General features: G+C 39.2%; 1 protein-coding gene and 1 long non-coding RNA gene across 3 annotated transcripts in view; one reads left to right on the top strand and one right to left on the bottom strand.

Annotated features, from left to right (window-relative positions):
* LOC126248106 (uncharacterized) overlaps nucleotides 1-8533 on the top strand; it is a 241024-nt gene extending 232491 nt beyond the window's left edge. Inside the window, exon 2 of the transcript XR_007545415.1 lies at nucleotides 8096-8533. The gene's annotated coding sequence lies outside the window, so the exon portion shown is untranslated. The remainder of the gene's footprint in view (nucleotides 1-8095) is intronic.
* Nucleotides 796-15457, bottom strand: LOC126248108 (uncharacterized). 2 transcript variants are annotated; one of them, XR_007545417.1, is made up of 4 exons: nucleotides 15313-15457; nucleotides 14833-14979; nucleotides 1733-1875; nucleotides 796-1500 (listed from the first exon to the last, which is right to left on the bottom strand). It is a non-coding gene; the product is annotated as an uncharacterized LOC126248108 (long non-coding RNA). The 2 variants fall into 2 exon arrangements; XR_007545416.1 differs by having other exon boundaries at nucleotides 14833-14987; nucleotides 15313-15451.
* Between the last annotated feature and the right edge of the window lie 7843 nt (nucleotides 15458-23300).

The raw sequence follows: 23300 nt of genomic DNA, 5'->3' as shown, positions 1-23300 counted from the left end.
TGTGCCAGCTATTTGAATGCCACTGCAACTTCATACTGAATGTTTGCATATAATGTTTACATAAAAAGGTGGTGAAGTGCAACTTCACACGCACATACACATGTGTTGCAAATTGCTTGGCCCTTGCCTGCCACGATGGTATGCCTACAGTATTGGCATTCATTGTGAAGCATTGGATTTGCAATGAATGTACTTTCAGTCATAAAATTCATTCCTTGATATATACTGCCACTAATATGAATCAAATGTAAGTACGAGAGCTTGCTCATTAATTACCACCATTGCTCATTAATTAACACCAGCATGCGGATGTCCATCTTTGGAGGTGTTACCATTCTTATGATACACAATGTGATATTGCTGTACCCCACAGTGAGCAGTGCAGTGTAACTGGTGTTTATTGTTACACAAGACTGCAGTACGTATCAGTCCCCAGTTTGCCAAGAGGTTGACAACACACTCAGATTACACAGCAAAACAAATTCATAAAAAATCACTTTGCTAAGTGCAGAACACATGATACAACAGTACTATTTCTCTTTTGAGTTTTGTGAAAGTGAGGTGAAGTGACCCCAATGCAGTGTAAGAAAAGATGGTTTCAAAATAGGGGAACAATTGCCAAGAGTGAATGTGCAACCATGTTTGTTTCATCTTCAACCTCTGCTAACAATGAAGGAAAAAGGAGTGGTTTGCAGAATATACAGGGTGTTACAAAAAGGAACGGCCAAACTTCCTGGAAACATTCCTCACACACAAAGAAAGAAAATATGTTATGTGGACATGTGTCCAGAAACGTTTACTTTCCACGTTAGAGCTCATTTTATTACTTCTCTTCAAATCACATTAATCATGGAATGGAAACACAGCAACAGAACATACCAGCGTGACTTCAAACACTTTGTTACAGGAAATGTTCAAAATGTCCTCCGTTAGCGAGGATACATGCATCCACCCTCCGTCGCATGGAATCCATGATGCGCTGATGCAGTCCTGGAGAATGGCGTATTGTATCACAGCCGTCCACAATACGAGCACGAAGAGTCTCTACATTTGGTACTGGGGTTGCGTAGACAAGAGCTTTCAAATGCCCCCATCAATGAAAGTCAACAGGGTTGAGATCAGGAGAGCGTGGAGGTCATGGACTTGGTCGCCTCTACCAATCCATCGGTCACCGAATCTGTTGTTGAGAAGCGTACGAACACTTCGACTGAAATGTGCAGGGCTCCATCGTGCATTTACCACATGTTGTGTCGTACTTGTAAAGGCCCATGTTCTAGCAGCACACCCTGTATAAACACGAAGCTAAAACATGAAGTAAACTGTACACCAACTTTATAAGGAAATGCTCTTTTTAATCTATAAACACCAAAATGTACAGACATCTTATTGATGGTTCCAAGTATTAATATTTTAGCTCATTGGGACGATCATCTGGAAACAAGGAACTTCTGCCTTTAGCATCAGTGTGAAACAAATCCATCTGATTTAAGCTTCCCTCTCCTGTAGAAAGAAATGGACAGCTTCAAATAATAATTATGGCTTCAATAACACACACTTGTTTGCACAACTAAGTAGAACTACAGAGCCAACAAATTATAAACAATATTCATAATTTGTATAGAAGATGAATTTGCATTAAAACCTACAGAATCTCAGGACTTTCAGGTTTTCAGTTCTTTATACGATATTCTGTTCTTTATCATTGTTAATATACAAGAAAATGAATACTTACTTTCAGCAGTACTCACTGGATTGAGGACCACGCTGATTGTAACTATAATAAATTAGCTGTTACTGGGAAAGCTTTGGGAAACCATGAACTACATCCTTCAACATCAGTAGCAAACTAATCTCTCTTATTTAGATTTCCATCTCCTGTAGAGAAAAATGGGCAGCTTCAAATAATTATTATTGCTGTGACAATACACATTATTATTTGAGGTTCTATATAGTATTGGGGGGCCAAAAATTATGAAAAAAAATTCTTAAATTTGTATACAAGACGAGCATATATTACTATTTTCAGAATTTCAGGACTCATCAGTTTTTTTCTCTCCTTTTCTTTTCCGTCCTCTTTATCATTATTCACACAGGAGAAAATGAGCACCTACATTCAACACCCTTCATAGGGTTCAGAGCCAGCTCATTATATTTAAGTCTCAATCTGAATACAGAATTAGTCAATAAATTAATTACCGACAACAATTATGAAAGCAACAAATTCAGAAATCATTAACACAGCTGTTTACCAATCATTATCCTATGCGAAATCACTTATACTTTTACTGATGACCACGTCTACAATCAGCAGAGATATTATTAGCTACAAGTAACTTAGATGACAATGCTCCCAACTTCATAGCAAAGACAATACATGTGACACATTTGTAAATAGTATACTTTCCCTGCACAGATGTCATAACTACAGTTACAATTTTAATTGTGCTGTTGTTTCCTCAGCAAAAATATCTCAGCATAATTTGCAATTTTTTCATGGGTGAATTAGTTCTTTACATGATGTACAATATTCTGAAGACAGCTATTGCTGCTCAAGTGACAGTGCTAGATATGTGATTTTTATAAAGGAGAAAAATAGTGTAGTAAAATTTCAGTCTAACATCATGACTCAATATGGCCATTTTTGGGCTTAGGATGTTCATACTTTGAGATGTGATTAAGTATCCACACTTCCAGAATGACCACAGAAGATGCTTTATAAATAAAAAGGGACACACATCTTGTAAATAATACTCAAGAACTGCAGTAAGCTCAAGATAGAAAAACCAATAATAATCATTTATAACAGCTACTGTGGAAGATAGCCCTACAAACAAATATATTGCTGTATACATCTTTGATGATGATTTTGTCCCTGTACAAACTTTTTGTCCATGATGTGCCGAGTAAGAAACGAAGAACCTAACTGTGCAATTTGATCCTTTCAAACACATAAGGCACTGTCACAAGTGAAACTACAAAGAAAAAAATAAATAAATAAAATAATCATATGACCTTAGTGATCTTTGAAATGACAAACTTTTCCAGAAGAGGTTTTGGATTTTCCAGGTTCCCATTCTGCTGTCCTGCAGCCAAATCATTAGTCCATTCTTTCAATAACAATCATTTTCTGCCTTTGTTGCCTCTGGTGCAATTAAAATGCTTTTCCACAAATCTGGAGACGTTGCGGTCCCATTTTCAATCCCCACTATTAGTACCACGAGTTTGTTCATTCGCCTCTCATCTTCAACCATTAACTGTCATGATCCCTACTGCCTCTATTTGTTGTATGTTTCAACCAATTTGCATCTGGTGTCACAAACAGCTGCTATTCTTTTCATCAGCTGCTATAAACTCCCCTCTTCCTTCACATTTTGTTGTTTGAATGTTACCAACTAACTTTGTAATGCTCTGTATTACCCAATACATATGATCCTGCAAGTTGAACTAATTATCTGCTTACACTACGACAAACTCCGTCACTTTTATCTTTGTCACTCTTCTGAACCACTGACGTCAACATCCCACTACCTGCCTCACTTCATCTCTCTGGCTGCCAGTAAAAGCAGGTGTTAGTCTAATATCTTATTCAGAAATAAATTTTTTTTCCTCCTTTTGAGTATTCCGTATCTTGTCAATATGAAACAAAATTACTGTTGACAAACTGTCCTTGGACTGCTAAAATATTGAATTTGTATTTGCAAATATTGTTTATAAATACATGTGAGATTTTCTTGCCTCTTCCCCTCAACCTTCTCTCTATTATTTCTTAATAACATCACTTTTCCACGGGCAAAGTGGAGTTTGAGCCCACTTTTCTCTGTATTTCCTTACATACCATTTTAAGTTATCAGTTTACTGTATCATTCTTCCATTTTCATCAATTTTGTCATTTAAAATTAAATTAAATTTCTGTGGGCAGTTATATCAATAACAGCAGCCACACCCTAGAAAACATGTTGACCACTTACACAGCATGTTCTTATTTGAATAATGAAATGGCTGCCCAAACTATGCAGAGAGAATGTGTATTTATAAACCTAGCAGTATAGTGAGAATGCCAGTGTTACGGCAAGCTCAGGTAGCCACAAGCTCCAAAGTGAAAACGTCAAAGCAAGTGACATTATGCCTCACTGACAACAGAGGAGGCATAGTTTGAACAGGGCACAACAAATGGTCTCCTGGAAATGGCTTTGTCATATTGTGACATTTTAGCTCACACAGTGTGTGCTACCATGCCACTGATCAGTTTCGTTGTATACAAGACAGTTGTATGAGGTGATATGTGGGTAAGGGACCATTTGAAGTGACAACAGAACAACAATCATGATCACACAAATGTGTGGCAGAATGTCCAGCTTCAGCTTGGTACTGACTTAAAAATGCTTCACAACACCACATACAGACACATGTAGACAGTTCAATGACACCTGCTAAAGGTATGCAGCATGTTCTATTATAAGCTTTCATGTCCAAATCCACAAACGCATCAGACTGCAATGACCATGTGAATGCCATAGGCTGGCATGATACGTGGCAAAATGTACCGTTTTTGTGACGGAGTCCCACTACAACTGCTCCAAATGACATCTGGCACACGGCATAGACAGTGAAGTGGACAAACAAGTAGGTATACATGGCACTAACTGATACAACAGGCAATCTCAACTCCTGTTAGTTGCGGACAATCTGAAATACTACGTCACTGAGTTATTACATCCCAAGGTATTGCCTGCCCCCATCACACAGATCAGAATGCTGTAGTTCAGCTGTTGAAATGGCAAACAATGTGTGCCATTTCTTTCAAAAATTATGAGTACCAATGCAGGTTCATCTTAGATGTAGGTTATAAAAAATGTATGGGATATGATTGGATAGCAAATTGTTGGCCATAATCCTACAGTAATCACTGTTTTTTTGCAGACTTGCAAGCAACCATTATGAAGAGAAACATATCCAAACTCTTGACTCCATGTACTTAACAGCGTTTACTCCACCCAATTACAAAGTAACTGGTTTCAAACTTTGAGAATTCACTAAAGTTGGCTCACATACAGGTCTGCAATCCCTATCATTTGTTTTTTCCAGACACCTGTTCCATCACATGAAACACCATCTGGATCTTTTTTTATTAATGGCAACTAATTTTGATCTGCTTAGCAGACCAAAATCAACCATAATTAATAATCAATGATAGGTGCTCGTAATTCATTGTACCAATGGAGATCACACTTTCTTGAGACATGCCATCAATTATGAAACATGTATGCTGCTTAGAGTTGTATTATTCACAAGCAGTGTTTCTGTTCATTACAATGCCTAAGAAAATCTCATTTCCACAAACAGTTTTCTTATTGTTTCAGTATAGATGGCTCTTCTGTCAACTTTTTCACTCTTTTACATGACAATTTCAGTTAGCAATACAAGCTGACATATTACAGATGTTATAGGTGGGCTCAATCTAGCAGATTAACAGATAGAACTGGTCATCAAAAGTTGTTATTGTGATCAAAACTATCAAATTTGGTATAAACTGCACAAAGATAGCATTGCTATGGTATTTAATTTTTACCTTTAGGAAATGCATTCATTCATCAGTTACACAAACCTAACTGTTGCACTGAATTTTACCATCTAAAATCGCCATGCAGTGCAGCCTCCTTTAAGTTACCACGATGGCAGCAGGTAGAGAGGTAGAGTGTTTCAGTCTGAGGAAAAAGTCTTGTTACTTGACATAAAATGTGTTAAATGTAACATAATAGTGCAAAAAAAAAAAAAAAATAAAAAAATAAAAAAAAATTAAAAAAAAATAAATAAATAAAAAAAAAATAAATAAATAAATAAATTTGGCTCTAAGCACTATGGGACTCAACTTCTGAGGTCATTAGTCCCCTAGAACTTAGAACTAGTTAAACCTAACTAACCTAAGGACATCACATACATCCATGCCCGAGGCAGGATTCGAACCTGCGACCGTAGCAGATAATAGTGCATAATGGGAGTCTGTGCAACTACTGCAACAAATTGAGTCATTTTTCTTGCACCAAACATTAAGTCTCTCATTCGCGTTGATCTTCCTCCTGTTCTTCGTATAAAATGAAAATGGTTTGTCAGTTGTTACAACAGCTGTACCATAATTCTTATTTGGAATTACACCAATAGAAAAGGTACGAAAGCTGATAATCTCTCTCTCATTATAGCTCTCCAATCCTCCAAGCGGTGAATCACCTCTTCGTAGTATAGCAATCGTAAACCATGAATTACCACTCACTACCTCTGCAGTAGTACAAGAAAAATTAATCATGCATCCTACAAAAGTTATAGGTCCTCCAAGTAGTAGTTGTTGAGCAGTCTGCTTCGGTTTAAGATCAAATGTATCAACATTCTTGTACACTGGTAGTCTCGTTCCTCTAGCATATCTTCTCCTTCGGTAAGGCATGGCTGTCTCTACTGTGCGGCTGCCTCGAGTCGACAGAGTGCTGCTGCCTCTGTAGCGGAAGCGGCTGCTGATAAGCGCACAGCCAGCCAATCAGCGCCCGACCGGATGGGCGTTGCCGCGCCGGAAGTATTTTTTCCAGCGGATCGCGCTCTGTTAAAACTAGAGCACGATCCTCCAGCTCTGGCGGCAGCCAGGTGAAGCTCGTTCAAGGTCACCCGCCTTGCGTAGCTGATGCGTCTAAGTGAAGACAGCCATGCAGACAAAAATACTGATACAAATAGAAAATACACATGTCTTAACTAATTTGGCTGAACAGAATTCTTGCTCCTGCTTAACACTGAGACGCCCAGGAATAAATGAACTTTGCGACAGGCACTTCACTGTTACAAGAAAATATTAAAGCTCTCCAGTTAGAGAATGTGGATGGAAATCTGTTTCAAGGAAAAGAACTTTCACAAAGAAGCAAAAAGCCTATGAAATCAAGTGGCCCTTTAAAAAATAGATTTAAAACTTTAAGTAAACACAAATATAACAAATCAGGTGCCAAATAATAATACAAAAAACTTGACAGCAGATGAAAGGGAAGAATGCAACACTTGGAATTTAAAAAAATCGTAGGTTGAAGTCTGTAACGAAACACAAAATGAGGATTCTTCCTGAGAATCACTGTCGTGGTATGTCTAGTATATTTAGTTTCTTGCCGAGTGACTCAACCAACTTAGAAGTAGATGGATTATGAAATCTGAAGCCATAGTAATGTAGGAAAAAGTGACTTCTGTGAATAGTCAGCTAAAGATTTTGTTGTAGCTGGAGAACCAAATGATGATGGTAAAACTTCAGCATTGGATGAAACCTCTGCCGTAACAGAATACTAGCAAACTTCACACATAAAAACAAATACCATAATAGTAAACACCACATCCGCATGACTTGATGAAATCTCGTGTGTCAACAAAGAAATACAGAAAATGAATCAAATACAAACATATCTATGACCATTCCATTTCAATAATGCGACGCTAATAAATTCAAGCACTTTTTAAAAGGGAGTATTACCCAAAACATGGCCAGTGCTTCAATAACACAGGTGAACTAGTCTTATGCAAAGCTACTCAAAATGTTTTAAGTGAGAAGTTAAAATTGGAGAAAACCACCCTCCACAGAAACCTGCAGTTTTGACAAAGGCTTGTCCTTACAAGTCTTCGTCTATTGAATTGGTTGGTTTGGAAAGTAAAGGGACCAAATTATTTAATTGCAATCACTGCCATTAGTCATGTAATGATAATTCAATGGTACAATTGAGTGCTAAACACTGAGTGTATGTCCTCCTTCCATATAAATATACAGTCCACGAGGAAAAAAATTCATGAAATTTAACTATTTTCAGTCCCTTCTCCCCATTTTTTATTATGTGCTTAATGCTTGGAAATTGTGAATTAGCAAAATACACTATTTATTTTTAACTAGTGAAAATGAAACAATGTTTGGTAAAATTTGTCTGATATTAGCCCACTTATGTGAAACTAGCACGGTGTACCATGCATAAAATTTAACAAACCTCCCTCCCACATATCTGCATAAACCTGCTTGCTACTTATACTCACTTTAAAAATGGAGCCATGAAATACACTAATATTACTGTTTTCTTATTTATTTTAGGAGCTTCTGCAGCGGGGATTGCAACCTCTGTTGGCATGTCTTTCCAGAGGCTAGTTCGGAGCTCACAGATTCTGGCTGTACATAATTTGAGCCACAAGCAATTTTGCAACAACTGCAAATTGTAATAGAAGGCTCTACAAGATCTAGTGTGTCTGGAAATAATACCCTCATGCTCAGCCATGTTGGGGGCCTGAGAGAGCACTGAAATGATGCAGATTAAGCATGGGGACAGATGAGACTATGAATTTGTCTAATGCTGAATTATGAGACTAGCATTACTATACCAGTTACATATCCTGAAGAGGTAGCAGTAGAAATTGATACAACAAACTTAAGAAAAGCAATAGCTTGAACTGTGTAATGTCAGAGTAAAACACATTTTTTTTAATTAAAAATTATTTTTTTAAATAAAATGTTCATTATATTCTTCACTTACTTATTTCCATATGCCCTTAAAGAAAATATTCAGTAAAAGTTTCTGTTAAAGTGAAAAAATAAGAGTAACATATTCCAGTTCAAAATGTTAAAGATTAAAAATATCTGCACCTATTTACTGTAATATCTAGCAAATGCCTAACCACATCCTTGAAACAATTTTTGGTAAAGTGGAACGAAAAGAGCAATTTTTGACACAGTTTGTGCACTTATTTACTGTAGTATCTGGCATATTCTGTTCCAGTTTGAAACATTGCAGGTTAAACAATTTTTGATAAAATAAATTTAATGAGGAGAGAACTGTTTTTTTTATTATTTTTTTTATTTTCACCAAAACGGAATTTTGCTATACCTGAAGAAATAAAAAGTACTTTTATTATAAAAAAAATGCCTATCACATTTGTTTACACAATGCTTGGAACAAACATAACTTCCATACACTTTAGTTGCCTTCTGTTTGTACCATGTACACACGTTTGCTACGTCCTCATCTCTCAATACTGGAACATTGTGGTCACTGCCACTAGCTGCCTCAAAATCCTCATCCCCGCTTGTTTTGCTTCATTGTGCAAAACAAAACAGGATATTGTCACACTGTGGGGTTTTGTTTGGGCACACATTTTGTTTTGCGGAACTGGGAAATGGCTTTTTCACCTGTCCAAAGCACCGTTCAATTACCACCTGTTCCTTATAGTGACATCTGTTGGACACCACCTCATCAGGTGCGTTGGGATTCTGGAACAGTGTCACTAACGAAGGTGTAATGTCCTATACTTCATCTCCTAAAATTTAAGCACTCCACTTTTTTTACATAATATATAGTATAGGTATGAGTTTCTCCATATCCCAGCATCATGCACACAGCCACACAATGAAGCATTACCACTATTGAACATTTCACTATAATCACAAATCACCTGCACATTTACAGAAGAAAAGCCCTTTCGAATAATATATTTTATGTCAATGTGCAGAAGGTTTCATTATGAATATCTGCACGCAATCGAGGGGCCCCATTGAACATGGAAACTGATATCTAGACTGCCACTTAACTTTTGTTGTTTCTAGTTTGTTTATGTTTCTTGGCAATAGGATCCACAACAGTGCCTTTCTGTTAATCTGCTGCAGAACATATAAAAATGTCTGCTGTATTCCTTAGTCTTCTCCTACAACTGTCTGAAAGCCTGAGTTCACATAATAACACAAAAATGTTTTCATTTTAGATTCTTTGGAAAGGGCACCACCACCTCTTGAGATTTTCAGGAAGAAAGTGCTTCACCAGCCAAATAATGTTTTCACAGTTAACTCCATATTAGCTTTTACAGTTTCTTTCTTCAGAGTTTCTTCATGCTACATTTGAGAACCATAAATTCTGCACACTTGGTAACACTTAACCACAACACTGCTTAATCAGCTTGAAGTATGCTACAGAGTTCACTTCAAAAACAGAGAATGTTCTCCACTTTTGAGGAAGTTCTCTGGTTTTATTCATGCAAAATCTGGGAATTTTCTCTGTTTCAAGCAACTTCCCCCACCCTTTTATTCATGCTGAGAACATTCTCAGGTGAAGTATGTTATCTGACTTGCTATTTTCGTGCGAACCTGAGAATACTCTCCAAAGTTCTGAGTATAAAGTGTATTCTCAATTTCAGTCATATGATCCATTAAGCTGTACTGTCTGATCTCTGTTTGGTATTATTTTAAAACTGATCCACTAAGTCCATGTTGCATTGTCCTTTCTTGTTAATGTTTTCTCTGGATGATGCTCCAGCCAACATTTAATGCATTCCTGAGAACTACATCTCATTTCAAACAAAGAGAACAGGCAATGCCACATACAATGGCAACTACTCAGTTCTGAACCCATGAATTAAATAAGTTCTAAACATTACGGACTAAAGCAGGAAAAAGTCAGCAAATAATACCATCAAGCCTTCTAAGCCAAGTTGAAATCTCATCAAGTGTACGCATTATGTCTTCTTCAATAGGCTACAGCACACCAAATATCAGACGTAGAGTATTTCTGTGACAACCACCAGTACCTGCAAATCCAGTATTCAATGAAAGTCTAGATCAGGGTCGGTGGTGTTCCATACAGCAATGTTCTCAGCACTCATGGTAGGAAGTAAATATGGTATCTAAGCTACTGAGTCTACACAATCAGATCAAAGAACAGCTGGCATGTTTTAGAGAAATACTGTCACAGTCTCATATCAACATATCACAACCTCCAAAATCATTAACATATTCAGAAGAAACAAGCAAATATTTGACAACCAAGATTATTAATTTAAGCTGCGCTATTAGGTCCCAACCTACCCACAACCTCTTAATTTGTGACAATTAAAAGAAACAAATGTATGGAACAATAAATGTTTTTAATATAATTTTTGCAAGAAAAACTGTCGTATTCGAACCTAACATGGGGCCTGGTCTAAACTACACCTCAGTCTGCCACCACAACCAGTTTTTCAGCTTCTGCATGTGTTGGCTTTGCCAACTTGCAACCAAGCTGTCACATTCCAACCTAACCACAACCTCACAAATACTTGGAAAAAAAAATAGCCAAATATTTGTGACAACAGAAGAAGAGAATGGTTTTTATGCAGGCACTAGAAATTCAAAGATTTTTCTCTCCTCTCAATGGTTACATTAAACTATCGTCCCACTAGCTACGTGAAACTGAAGCACTGCCAACTTTTGAGCAGTAGATAAATAGCATTGTGACTGCCAGTGGCCCTGATCTAGACTTCAGCCCTGTATTATGCATGGGTTTCATAGCCTTCCTTTATTTCTTCTAAAGGGTTTTTACAACGAGAATACAGCATTTACACCTCATACAATACGCACTAGTGTTAGTGAAAACTGCAGTTCTAAGGCAAAAAGTAAAAGTGAAATCCATGAGAAATTAAAATCAGCTTTGGTCCAACTGTACAAAATGTACAGTGAATGTGCACACCTATTATCAGGAATGCACATGCCTGTGGGAAGCGTATATAGTAGGGTACAAAAACAATAGTAGTACTTTAACTTTAAATTAAATTATCATGCTTACTGAGATTAGTGTGCCATGTATTTAAACTGCAAGAACAATTTACTGAGCTACTTGCAGAAGGACTCAAGTATCAACATACTGATGCATGGATGATGTGCGACAAGACAAGGGACGTAGGCAAGTGTGTAATGTATTACTGCCATTCAGCAAAGTGGAAAAACTAATGACACAGGAGGAAAACTCAACTGAGAAGGTTGGGAGAAGGAAGCCCTTTCAACAGAATCATTACTAGCATATTCCTTAAATGTTTCATGGTAACCACAGATAAATTAAATGTGGACGTAAGAAAACAGAACACACAGGAACAAAAATCTCTCATTGAGCTATTACAAACACTGAAGAATTACTGACACTTCAGTAATGGATTGCACAATTTTGTTTCTAATTTTAGAGTAACAGAGTGCCGGAACAGTTACGGCACCAACCATAGAAGATTTAACAACATACACTATGCAGATGACCATGAGAGGACAATCCTTTTGATACTTTTCTGCCTCATATTCAAACCTAAGATAAACTAAGAACAGATCATTTTTCTTAAGAAGTCATGCATAAAGCAATAGCCTTGTGGCACTGCATGAAGTTATAGTGCAAGTGTTTTACAATTTGGGACAGTGTGAATAACATGTATTCCTGTTTAAGACATCAGAAGTAATTAACAACACCAGGTGCTCTAGTTTACAGGAAAACTGACAGTGACATGGACTTCATGAAAATGGAACGTACATTACCATCTTATTACAGTGAATTTAAATGTGAAATTCTCAGACTTCAAACCACCACATCAAATATCAAAATATAAATTTCCACAAAATAATTTAGAAGTCACTTTAGCCAATATCAAGACAAAATAGCTTGAAAACATGATCACTTGAACGATATTTTGTTTTCTGCAGTTGGCCTCATGATTATCCAGCCAGTTACCTAATTAGAAAATAAAGCATCTTCTTCAAACACTACCTCATATGCACAATTTTTAAAACCACTCTCCTACAGCCAGTTGTGCCTTAAATCAAATCACTAGCATTCAGAAAATAGTGTGGGCCAACCAGAAAAGATTAAAGTAATTACAGCACTGGGAATATTCTGCCTCTTCATACGGATGAATTCCTAAATGACTGACACAGAAACGGTTTCTCTGAACCGTGCATTTAAAATTACAGGTGATTAGTCATCAACTAAACTACTGCCTCAGTAGATTCTATGTTATACAGGATAATTTCAGATTTATATTTCCACCAGACTGCTTGTGTTCAAGCAGAACACTTAATTCACACTACAAATTGCACACATCACATCTTACAGCATTAATAATAGTAGTAGTAGTAGTAGTAGTAGTAGTAGTAGTAGAGACACATGCTGAAAAACCTCAGCTTCTGTATTGAATTCAAGAACAGTAGTATTTCATGTAACAGTCATTGCTGAAATTACCCTGTGGAGAGCTGCTCACTGGGAAAGAAGTCCGCTGAGGGTGCATAGGATGAGGTGAGATTGGAATTTAATGACTTCATAAAAATAGAGTCCTATCTTGAATTGGACATGAATGAAGATGGATATCAGCCATGGTCTACTTTAAGAACTACACAAGGTGATTTAAAGTAAACAGGGATGGACAGATGAGAAGTTGACTCCAGTTCTTCCCAAAGTTACTCCAGTGGTTTCTACACTGTTATTAAACGGAAATACGGAAGCGTCCGATCCCGTCCGTCTGCTTTCACCCATGGTGTCACAAATATGGCGGAAACAAAACCAAACACACACACTTTCCACAAGAAGCCTAATGACACTAAGGGGACAAGCGCGGGAAATGGGGTGTTTTGGGTGGGGGGCAAACTAAATATAAACAAATTTAGACGCCTTGTGTAGCTACAATGTGTAAGTGAAGACAGCCATGCATGAATACCCACCCACCTCCCCAGGGGTCGTAACCCCTGCAACCCATAGAAGATAAAGATGCTTCAGTAGCCGATTAGTGTTTTTTGTCTTTTAAAAAAAAAAGTCTCACGGGATAGAACGAACAGATCAGAAAGATAAATATAATAAACTAAAACAGAAATTGGAGGAAACAGATAATTAAAATAAGTAATAAGTGTTTTTAAATTTAAAAAAAATCTCACGAGATAGAATGAACAATCAGAAAAGTAAATAAAATAAAACAGAACTGGAGACAACCACACTCAAACCAAACTCCGCGCCGTCATGACGTCACACACGACAACACCCTTACGTCACGGGTCAAAGCCGACGCGTGGGATCGGACGCTTCTGTCGACCCTATTAAACTTAATATTCCCTCAATGCAATCAACACACAAAATAATTACAGTCAAACCATTTTGCCATTATCAATCTTGTTATGGACAGAACAATGTTGCACAGTTAAATAACAGCATGAAACAATACATTCCCTTAAATCTAAGACCAGAAAGGAGATATTTGCTGTGGTATACTTTTGACAGTAAATTCAGTGGAGAAATGAGTACTCACCTCGATTTGATGTGTCCTGCAGTATGACTTACTAGTAGAAAACGTAAAGAGAAATTTTAGAATTTGCTTCAAGTCTAGTAAAGAGTGCTAAAATTAAAATAAATGTAAATGAGAAATAACCACAGTGTGTGTCCTCTCAGAAAGCCTGCAGCTGCTAGGAGTGTGTCATAAAAGCAAAGCACAGTTGCAATTTTCAATACTCCAATGAGTACCAACCTTTAGCAGCATTGGCTGTGCTTCAGATGGGATGTATTCACGATGAAGTGACAGGAACACTAGACACCTGTGTAAGGTTCCCATTGTATTTTTGGGAACCCTGCACAGGTGCATAGTGTAACTGTCCTGATTTCGCGCCTTCCTCCAGTTTTTGCACCTTTGAGATGAAACCTATACCAATTGGTATATTCAAATTAGGATATAATCATGACACTCACCTGACAGGCTGATTTGCTGTAAATAATCAAAGAAGCATCACGACAGAACTTCTCTTTTTTTTCACACAAAAATGCCAACAGCAGATACGGTAGCTCTGAATTTAAACATCCGTCTTATATATTAGGTCACATTCGGTGAACGATGACGGCTATGAAATTATTCCACGACAATTTGGTACTACACAGTTTCATTTCTTCCGTGTAAAGAGGTGCGAAATGTGAAAACAGTTAAAAATTAAAATAAAGAAGAAAACAAACTTCAGTAAACACACTACAACTTATTCATTACAATATTTACTTGGGCTATAGCAGCCGACCATAAACTTACCGCACGAACATCAATGCAATACCAGCATCCATTAAACAAGGGTGTGGTCTTACTGCAACACCGAATCAAACATGCGAGATGTTTGCTGCGTCGGAACTCTTTATGGCGGCGGTATTCGTACTTATCATGTAGCATCTGCTAAAACACCTACAACACTATACACCGATTAATTTTAACAACTACGTGTCCCCAATATTCAATGCAGAACGACGCCATTAGCATCTAGGTTATTAAAATACTGCGTATAAAAAAAGTACAGGACGCAAATCCTTTGATGAATATTGCGGCATACACAAAAACAAGAAAATGCTTTTTCGAACAACACCGAAAACAATTACAAATACAGTAAAATTAAGGAATGTATTCGTTTTAGAAAGCCCGTCATACTGTCAAAGATATACCGCCAATTCATCAATTTTCTTACATAAGACTACGAGATAATCCAGATCCCAATCACCAGTTACAAAACAAGATACTTACCAGCTCTTCAAGCAACACAAAAATATCTGTTTCTACATCAAGTCACTAACAACGTCAACGTGTGAACGGAGTACACTCAAAGACAATCGTAACAGTCGCAACTTTTCACTTGCAGAGATGGTTGTGCAGTGATCTGTGTTGTGTCTAGCCCCTGACATGCAACAACAGCTCCATGGACCCAGTCGTTCACGGCTAGAGTCGAAATTCTAGGAGACAGCGGACAAAAGGCACGCAACATTCTGTGGCTTAATATCTGACGCATTGGTCCAAGTGACATGATTTCTATGCAGATCTATCGAGTGTGTAGTTTTTGACACCCCGTGGAAACCTTATGATGGGGTTAACCCCTAAAGGCCAATTCACACCCGCCGTCACTTCCCGTCCCTTCAAAACATTCTCCAATGCATTACAAACAGCATCAACAACGGACATGCCGTGCCATCCCGACCTGTCCCGTCAATCACGGCACCGTCAAAGTTTGTCGGTAAGAAAGTTTTGCCGGCTAACGTTATCCAGCCGTTGTTGATCACGTCACCGCCAAACCCATTTCCTCTCGATACACCGGCATGCAGAGATCTCCGTAGTTCGTTTCGTTGTGGTTTCGTGGTTAATATCAGTTGTTGTTTGTTCGTTATTTGTTATAAACTGTTTCGTTTCGTTATTTCTTTTGTAAAAATGTGTAATAAATGACGAAAGATTAACTGCAGCAGTGAGGCAGGAGTCTGAATTGTGCGACATGAACGTACTTAACTACTTGCCCTCTATTACATTTATAAAGTTTTTTTATACGTGCTAGTATGGTATTTAATTATCTTACAATCAAATAATTGCAATATGACTCCAACTTGAAGCGAAAAAAGTACTGTGTAGAATCAGATCGATTACCGGTAGTAGGTGGAATTTATTTGTTTGTTGTCAGGCATTTGTACCGTTTCATAAAGAAGTAGACTGAATCATTTTGACAGTGAAAGTTGTTTGTTGAAATATATGTGTGTGGCAGGCTTATGAATTGTCAAGTAGCTCCCTGGATTGTGTGTGAAACAGTTTAGCAAGCGTCAGTGGTCAATATTTGGGGTTTAAATTGCTAACCCTAGTACAAATAAGGAACCTGAACTATTAAGAGACAAGTACAAGACGTAAAGGAAACACATAAATCTTTAAGGGAAGGATATTGAGGGATATATAACTATTGCCCCAAAACTTGTACTGGACCAGCAACTAAATTTAACCTTAAACAAACTAATTTTTCATGCGATGTGATGGCACATCGTTACACTGTATTTCATTCAGTAATTATGGGTGCAATTTGACGTAACAACTCATGCTTCAACTACATAAAATATAAAATGAAGATTCCTCTTCCTCGAGCTCTTTGTAAAGTGTATGAAATTCCCCTTCTGCACCGCTTAATGACATTTTTCGGACCCACGCGCCTTTTGTGTCATTTTGCACTTCTCTCTTTTTCTCTAATATACACGTTATCGATGCAAACTGTACACCGTTTGAGTCCAATAAATGTCATTTTATGCATTCACGTTCATGATCTACCACGTTGTGTATATGCACTTTCAGTGTAGAAACAGTTGAAAACCATCTTGCGAAGATCGCAATTCCCGCGAAAAGAACAGTTGAGGACAGCCATACGAGTTGAGACCACATGAGTTGAACTGACTTGCGTGCCGTGACGGACCATGTGAATACACCTTGCTGTGATGGTGCCGTGCGCGTGACGACCAGTGTGAATTGGCTTTAACTCACGAGGTGACTTAACTGCAACACATACTACGAGGTGGGATCTCTGGGATCCCTATGTATAGCCCCAGATTTAAGATGCATATTGTTTGAAATTTTTCATTTATCCCTTTAATGCCCTGTGTGACATTTATGTCACACTGTGTTTGAAGTGCTGCAGAGACAACATTGTGCTTCCTTTCTGCTGTAAGGGAGAATGTAATGGATTTTCGACCGAACAATAGATTTTTCAAAAATATTGTTTTCTTAGTCTACACAGTTTAATCTATATTGTGTGTGAATTTTATCGTGATAGCAGCTTTATAAATGCTATTAAATTGTTAAACTGATTAACTCTACACTGGCAGTCACTCTCACCTTTTCAGGCATTTGGGATACAGCTTGCTTCAACGGAATTTTTGTCAGTGTGAAAGCTACTTTATTTTGATATGTTTGGCTGACATCTATATCTCTGACTGACATCTACACTCCTGGAAATGGAAAAAAGAACACATTGACACCGGTGTGTCAGACCCACCATACTTGCTCCGGACACTGCGAGAGGGCTGTACAAGCAATGATCACACGCACGGCACAGCGGACACACCAGGAACCGCGGTGTTGGCCGTCGAATGGCGCTAGCTGCGCAGCATTTGTGCACCGCAGCCGTCAGTGTCAGCCAGTTTGCCGTGGCATATGGAGCTCCATCGCAGTCTTTAACACTGGTAGCATGCCACGACAGCGTGGACGTGAACCGTATGTGCAGTTGACGGACTTTGAGCGAGGGCGTATAGTGGGCATGCGGGAGGCCGGGTGGACGTACCGCCGAATTGCTCAACACGTGGGGCGTGAGGTCTCCACAGTACATCGATGTTGTCGCCAGTGGTCAGCGGAAGGTGCACGTGCCCGTCGACCTGGGACCGGACCGCAGCGACGCACGGATGCACGCCAGGACCGTAGGATCCTACGCAGTGCCGTAGGGAACCGCACCGCCACTTCCCAGCAAATTAGGGACACTGTTGCTCCTGGGGTATCGGCGAGGACCATTCGCAACCGTCTCCATGAAGCTGGGCTACGGTCCCGCACACCGTTAGGCCGTCTTCCACTCACGCCCCAACATCGTGCAGCCCGCCTCCAGTGGTGTCGCGACAGGCGTGAATGGAGGGACGAATGGAGACGTGTCGTCTTCAGCGATGAGAGTCGGTCGCTTCTGCCTTGGTGCCAATGATGGTCGTATGCGTGTTTGGCGCCGTGCAGGTGAGCACCACAATCAGGACTGCATACGACCGAGGCACACAGGGCCAACACCCGGCATCATGGTGTGGGGAGCGATCTCCTACACTGGCCGTACACCACTGGTGATCGTCGAGGGGACACTGAATAGTGCACGGTACATCCAAACCGTCATCGAACCCATCGTTCTACCATTCCTAGACCGGCAAGGGAACTTGCTGTTCCAACAGGACAATGCACGTCCGCATGTATCCCGTGCCACCCAACGTGCTCTAGAAGGTGTAAGTCAACTACCCTGGCCAGCAAGATCTCCGGATCTGTCCCCCATTGAGCATGTTTGGGACTGGATGAAGCGTCGTCTCACGCGGTCTGCACGTCCAGCACGAACGCTGGTCCAACTGAGGCGCCAGGTGGAAATGGCATGGCAAGCCGTTCCACAGGACTACATCCAGCATCTCTACGATCGTCTCCATGGGAGAATAGCAGCCTGCATTGCTGCGAAAGGTGGATATACACTGTACTAGTGCCGACATTGTGCATGCTCTGTTGCCTGTGTCTATGTGCCTGTGGTTCTGTCAGTGTGATCATGTGATGTATCTGACCCCAGGAATGTGTCAATAAAGTTTCCCCTTCCTGGGACAATGAATTCACGGTGTTCTTATTTCAATTTCCAGGAGTGTATATCTTTGCCTGAAAACTTGTATGTAGTTTATTAATGTTTTGACAGCACTAACAGATATTTGTATGTGGAAGGTTTAATTTGCAGACCTTGACGTAGAAGTCAAGATTTATGCATAATGGGTCGTGGAAAAACTCCATTTAGGAAATGAAAGTTTCATGGAAATCGGTTTACCAACAAAAAAAGAGGAAGCAGCTTGAAATGAAGAACATAAGCTCTCAGCTTCAGCATCGAAACTTGGGACAGGAGAATTGTACAGGTGCGTGAAGGATGTTGATATGAATTCCACAGCATTCAGACTTACTGATTTAGAGCTTGTCTGCCAGGCTATAAAGATTTCATGTTCATGTGTTAGCTGTAAATATATGGAATGCATGATTGTTGTTGAAGAAAGAAGAGTGGGAATAGCTTGCGATTTTAAATTTATTTGTAATTCGTGTGGCTGTGAATTTTCATTTACCTCCTCCAAAGAAACTGACACTGGTACCAAGGAAAGCAATTTTAGGTGAGCATATGCTCTGAGATGCCTTGGACAGGGTAGGGAAGGAGGTAATTTATTGTGTGGTTTTCTGGACATGTCTGATGCTGTATGCGATATGGCCAAAGTTTCTATGAAGAAAGCAGTGTTGGAATTGATGGAAATAAATCAAGAGGAAATAGATCCTGAGATAGATATTCATGACAGTGAACAGTGTGTAACAAGGAAAATGTCCAACAATGAAAACAGTGAGAAACTGTGGCAAGAAATACCTTGGTGATGGAGACTTCTCTACATCCAACACTAACAGATAAAAATCCACATTCAAAAGAAGCTTGGTGGTAGGCTTCGCCGCTTGTTGAAAGAGAAGGAAGGTGAAGTACTTGAGGATGGAAAACCACTAGGAGGGAAAAGCAGGCTTACTCTGAAAGAAACTGATTCTCTTCAGTTATTTTATGAGAGAGCTATTAGGAAAAATACACATAATTTAGAGGAAATGAGGTGTGCTGTGTGGGCAATTTTTTTCCACAAACTGTCCACTTACCCAACACCATTGCACAATCTGTGTCTGAAAGGCGATTGGTGTAAGTTCAACAACAGAAATATTCACATAAACACTCATTACCAGAACCTGTTATGAATGCAATTAAGCCCACATTGAGGTTTCTTGCAAACCCTGATCATTGAGGAAGTGTCTTCAAGGAAAGATACAAAATGCAAATGAAAGCCTCAATAATCTAATTTGGATTAGATGCTCAAAAGGTGTCTATGATGCAGTTTTAAGTTACAGTAACGGAAATAATGGTAGAATTGCAGTGCTGAAGAGAATTAGTATATATCCTGGTGTGTTTACAACAAAATCATTTTACACCTTCGATGAGAGCAGGGTCAAGAAAGCTAACAGATCAGTGTCTTACCTGCAAATACAGGCCATGCAGATTCGAAGAGGAGAGAAGAGAAACCTGGAGGATGAAGATTTTAAAATTGAGTTTCCCAGGGGACGGTTCCGCCTGAGCGCAGGCCAGACAGCGTGGTATGGCCAGAAGCTTAACGTCCCCTGCAGCCACAGCTTGCAGCCTGGAGATTCTCTCTGTCTGGCAGATAGCATAACAAGGAATCCAAGTTTTTCAGAAGTAATTAAAAATTTCCCAATTGGGACCTATACATAATTATAATTATAAAAGTACCATTATTTAGTGTAAGCTCACAGGCACATGCTTCTGTATGTTGCTCTACACAATTTTTTTTAATTTCTAAGTTTATCACACTGTGATAACTTTTAACCTATGTGACAACTCCTCCTTTTTCCATATTGTCTCCACTTACATGTTCTTAAAGCCTATATCCACTTCTAGGCACCTTTTGCGTATCTGTGACTATATGATGTTCAGACAGATATAGTATATCTACTACATTTTCTGTTTCTAAATCTTCCAAACAAACGAGATGTTCATCTGGTTTATTTTTTAATCGTCTGATATTCTGATACAATATACGAACATTATTTTTCACTGTACTTTTATAAGGATCTTGTGATATTTTGACATCTTTAGTACCTGCCTGTCTGAGCTTCTCGTTATGCTTGATTCCTTTCAATGTTGTATCACTGGACACTGATCTTAGCCTGAAAACGAGGTACTTCCATAAGTTTCAGCGTCTCCATCTTAAGGATTTTACTTTCAGCCCATCCAATTTAGCCTTCCCTTTCTACTGAGATCCAGTTCATGCTTAGTGGAATCCCAACTACCAACAGCATCAACAGGAATCAAACCCATATCTGACCCAGCAACTGCCCAAAGCCTGATCAAACTCCATACTGATCCTCCTTACAGAGCTAATCAACTGGAGCCTATCATACCGTGTGAAAGCAGGCACCTACCCAACATTTGTATATTTCATTGCAGAAGCTATTTTTACCAGGTCACTTTCAATATTGTAGCCATGATCTCTATCAGTTCTATTTCTTGCCCCACCCACTACAAAAACATTATCTTGCTTTGCAAAGCCCTTGCACAAGGACTGTACATCTTCTACCACTTGGTTAGGGAATGCACTGGGCTTAAAAAAAGTTTGTGAACTGGTACCTGTCACCTGATTTTTCCTGCAAAATCTGGTCCACACCTCTTCCATGCCTATTTCTTAGCAACAGAACTTTCCTCCTACTTTCTACTTTTTTCGAAACAGTTGGGTTCCTAACGAAAGACTGTTGGGTATTCACTACATATTCGTCTACCAGAGTCTCTTTCTTACTTAACTGTGGTAGCGAGGCAAATCTATTTTTTGTGACAATGATGAAGGTTAAGTTATGTAGGAACTTCATTAATAGTTATGTAGGTTGTGTTCTGCAACAAGGTGGCGGTTGGCATGTTAAGCTTTGACAAAATAACATTTTCATTCATTGTAATTTCTTTGCTTCAGAAATTTCACGTTTACATTTTATAATTATTTAAAGCAACATTTCCATAAACAACGAAAACCTGTACGTGCATCTCCCAACCATCGCCTGCAGAAGCCAGTAAGTGCTTCCACAGACACGACCTCGTTTTTTATTGGTACTATATACAAGATGGTCTCAAGTGAAATAAAGTGTAACTGTCCAAATTTTTATTCAAGAGCTTACAGAGACATTAACGAATAAAACATGGTCCTACAAATATTGGGTATGAAAATGGATTTCTTGTAGAAATCATTTGGGGGTGTAACGAAGCTGGTAAAAGTGTAACAGGGAGAGAATGATGTCATCTATGATGTTATGGGTTTTCACCACCCCACACCATCCCATCCCTTAACGCAACCCACGCCCCCACCTGTTCTGACAATGTATAAAAACGTATAAAATGCAAGGAGATAAAATTTTGGTGGGAAATTCAGAAAACAGACCAGTTGCAGTAGTGTGTTTCATGTAGAAATGGGGCTGTTGTCCTAAGTATAAATTGATGGGAAGTTCAAAATGGTTCATTGTTGTACTGGCTGACTTGGAATAGAGGCACTATGATGTCACAATCCGAGACTTGAAATACTCGGACAGGATCTGCGACGTCAGAGACCAAGATGTCTCACTAGGAATACAAGATGGCGGCTGGACCACTCTGGAGCAACTATATGACGTCACAATCCAGTCCAGACCTGTCAGGCTAGTTATAATACTCTGGATTTCTGGCTCAGAGCTGGAATACTGGCCCAGAGTGGAGATAATATACCAGACTTGAGATACTGGTGCAGTCCTACTATGACATCAGAATCGAATATAGGTGATCTGGACTACAATATGGCGAACGAACATGGCGACCAGGTCGTACTGGAACACGCTATATGTCATCAGGATCTGAGTTCTCGAACAGCGACAGTATGAGGTCGGAGACAAAGGATGTTTGTACAGGTCCATCCCTGTTACATGTTTTCCCCAGGTACTAGTCAGTCAGCGGAATACTGTCACTGCTTTACTCTAAATTTGGTTCTTTCCACTTTATATCTTTAACACCACACTGGGAGCAAAAGGCTCTAACTCAGAGGTGTATGCTTGCTGATAGAATTCTTGCATACTGCTTCTTCTAACTCTAGTTCATCTAACTCGGCATAGTGTCGCACCCTGTGACAGTTCCGAGCACAAAAGTGTCACATGCATACTACTGACTGAACTATCTCACGTGATGTGGAGGATGGAGCTGCAGTCACACCCCTTGTCCTAATTTTAACTCAACAAGAACTATCTTTAAAATAACTGCAGGGAGTAAGATAGTAACAGTTAATCTTTATTTAAACAAACATATACCAAGCTAGGGAGAAGTCTGCAGTCGCAAAGTTTGTGATCGAGTAATCCACCCACGGCGGCTAAGAGCTGTGTCACCGTGACCATTGCCAACGTCG

This window comes from Schistocerca nitens, chromosome 3 (genome assembly GCF_023898315.1).
Source record: "Schistocerca nitens isolate TAMUIC-IGC-003100 chromosome 3, iqSchNite1.1, whole genome shotgun sequence".
Taxonomy (NCBI): domain Eukaryota; kingdom Metazoa; phylum Arthropoda; class Insecta; order Orthoptera; family Acrididae; genus Schistocerca; species Schistocerca nitens.
The sequence above is the reverse complement of the archived record's forward strand: the minus strand, read 5'-3'. Positions and strand labels throughout refer to the sequence as shown.